The 3,299-nt window shown below is 42.8% G+C and overlaps 1 non-coding gene across 1 annotated transcript; it reads left to right on the forward strand.

Annotated features, from left to right (window-relative positions):
* Positions 1-510: 510 nt before the first annotated feature.
* LOC141142037 (U6 spliceosomal RNA) lies at positions 511-617 on the forward strand. Its single transcript, XR_012244287.1, has one exon. It is a non-coding gene; the product is annotated as a U6 spliceosomal RNA (small nuclear RNA).
* Positions 618-3,299: the final 2,682 nt, after the last annotated feature.

The raw sequence follows: 3,299 nt of genomic DNA on the forward strand, positions 1-3,299 counted from the left end.
GCTCCATAGCAACTCTATGGGTGACGTCACTGCCCTGGCATTTTACAGCCGTTGTCGGCTGTGTCCTTTGCAGAGCTACCACCACTGGAGACCAGAGCGGGGCGGCTTCAAAAAAGGTATGTATAGCTATTTCTTCTTTACAGGGCTAAATAAGTTAGTCTTAGATTGTGGATGCCTGGGATTTTCAGATTTTAGTTTTAGGGTGAACTTCCACTTTAAGATTACAATTTTATATAAATATTTGTATGATTATGTGTAGGAAGTCATGTAGCCTAGATATTTCTTCCAGACAGCACAATCAGATGGAACAGAATTTAAGATAGCAATAAACACTTGACAGGGGTGCTAATCCATCATTGGTCACCCAGGCAGTGCACCGCAACATACTTGTGTTATAGCGGACCACAATGCACAGATGTGAACCATCTTTGTGTTGTGGTGCGCTGCTTTAAAAAAAAAAGTGCATTGTGGTTTTTTGTGCATTGGCAGTCCATTCAAAATGAACAGGCTATCCTCGCTTCGGCAGGACATATACTAAAATTGGAACGATACAGAGAAGATTAGCATGGCCCCTGCGCAAGGATGACACGCAAATTCATGAAGCGTTCCATATTTAAAAAAAACAAAAAAACAAAATGAACAGGCTGCCCTAAACCAATGCACATAACATGTGCGTGTTACCGAAACACATAAGTGTGCACAGATCCCCAACTCTGGGAAACTTGAAAATAATCCCTTGCAGCAGGGCTGTGCCTGAACTACAATGGTTATTTGCTTGTTTGGGTCTAGGGATCTGTTAGCAAAGATTTACTAACCCAATCCTCCACGGTACTAGACCGGTCCCCATGTCCCCCCATGCTCCAACGGCCTAAGGTTCTGGTATAATCAATACTAATTGTCCATAGTCCTGTGTGGGGGAGCACCATCTACCTGGGGAGTGGAGGGCCTTGTAAGTAAAAACACTTCTCCTCTCCTCTAGACAAAAAAGCAAATAACTTTTGCAGTGCAGGCACAGTCTCCAGCAAGGGAGGGTTTTTAACTAACTCCTGCCCGCCGTATAGACAAATGACGGGGGCAGGATGTTCTCTTGTTCTGGGACAACATCATATGATGTCGCCCCAGGCTCACTGCGATTGCGTGCCTGGGACACTGTCACTGGGACACAGCGCAACCTCGATCTTGGTAAAGAACCGATGACACGTCTCTTTACCCATGTGATCAGCTGTGTCCAATCACAGCTGATCACATGCAAACAAGGAAATGCCATTTATCGGCTTTCCTCGCCTCACCCTGACAGAGTGTGAGGAGAGGAGAGCCAATCAGAGGCATTTCCTTGCAGGGGAGACCTGTACAGGTAATCAGGGCACTGATGGTCAGTGCCCTGAATCTCAGTGCAGCCCCAATAGTGTCCAGCAGTGATGCCAGTCTGTGCCCATAAGTGATGCCAATCTGTGCCCATCAGTGAGGCCAATCTGTGCCCATCAGTGAGGCCAGTCAGTGCTGCCTTTCAGTGCCCATCAGTGCCTGCTCATCAGTGTCATCCATCAGTGCCCATCAGTGCCCCCTATCCATGCCACCCATCAATGCCACCTATCAGTACCCACCAGTACCACCTATCAGTGCCCATCATTGCCACCTATCAGTGCCCATCAGTGCTGATTAGTAGTGCCTCCTTATCAGTGCCACCTCATCAGTGCCATTCAGTGCTGTCTCTTCAGTGGCCATCAGTGCCACCTCATCAGTGCCCATCAGTTCAGCCTATCAGTGCTCATCAGTGCAGCCTCATCAGTGCACATTAATTTTTATGACAGAATCCTGGAAAAACTCTGGTTATTAAATACCACCAAAAGAAAGCTATATTTGTGTTAAAAAAAAAAAATGATAAAAATTAAATTTGGGTACAGCATTGCATAACCGCGCAATTGTCAGTCAAAGTGTGACAGCGCTGAAAGCTGAAAAGTGGCCTGGGGAGGAAGTGCCCTATATTAAAATGGTTAAGAAATTGGGTTTTCAATTGTGTTTTATATTAGCTATCACGGCTTTTCAGGGTTGCTTTTATTCATGGGTGTTGTTCAATCCACCCGTCTAAGAAAAATAGAGGGACTTGGAACCTGGAAACATTCTGCTCGCAGTTTGTGAAGCAAAAAAGAAAAAGAAAAGGGATATCAGTAGTACAGGAAGCAGCATATAATGAATTCCAATGTCAAACTCAGTGGCACATAGCAGGTAGGTATGTTTAAATGAAACAGTTTTAGGCATAATGAAGCATACCTTTAAGGAGCAGGCTTGGCAGGTTTCAGTAAAAACCATAGGCTCCCCTTGGCCCATTCATCCCTCAGAACACAGGAGCAGCTGTGCCCCCTGCAACCCCTATTTCTGCCATTAGACAGAAGGGATTTTTTTATTAAGTGTGCTGAGCACTTTTTCTATGTCCCACGTATGTTTTTTCCATTCTTCCTATGCACCTTTTTTTTTTTTCTGAATTTTTTAAAATACAATCTCTCAGGATGTGGAGTGATGAAATAAAATAATACTTGATTTACAGCTATTGATATTGATCCAAGTTACTTATGAACAGATGTAGAAGGTTTCAGATTGTGAGCTGGGAGAAGTCTCAGCATCCCGTGCCATAGCTAACATTTCTCTTAAATCTTATGGAAAGCGTGTAATGCTGTACGTTCTAATGGCATAGATATAAATTATGCTAAATTATTATTCTTTTAACAAGCATGTACCGGGTTAGGCAAAGACCCGAATTTATATTACAGTACCGCAAGGCCAACTGGGACGATTATACAAGGTAAGCGAAAGTCTTTCTGCAACAAGACCGCAATATGGAATTCTATATGCTTGGGATGGAATTTTCCTTCCCTTGTGTCTGTGTATTTTTCATAGGAACATGCTGAAGAAGATATAATGATGCTGCAAGATTTTTATTGACATAATAGATGGGTTTCTCTGCATGGGACATACCTTGGAAATATGTTTTTCCTTTTTGTGGTCTTTATTTTTAAACCATGTATTTCTGGAACTCATTCAATTTAATAAGACAGCCATATGGGCCGAACAGAGGATTTCTAACAGATCATACCATCTAGGGAACCTTTTACAGTTCATTGGTCTTTAAAGCCAAATAACTACCATTATGGATCTGAGAACCCATGCTGAGCACCTGTATCATAGAAAGGAAATAGAAGAAGTTGCAAACATATTAATAAATGTTCGCAGTCATTTTAGGGCACACACCAGTCAAAGCTAAAAATTAAAGCTTAACTACAACTTTGCACCAGGGTACAGTT

This window comes from Aquarana catesbeiana, linkage group LG04, assembly GCF_042186555.1.
Source record: "Aquarana catesbeiana isolate 2022-GZ linkage group LG04, ASM4218655v1, whole genome shotgun sequence".
Lineage (NCBI taxonomy): Eukaryota > Metazoa > Chordata > Amphibia > Anura > Ranidae > Aquarana > Aquarana catesbeiana.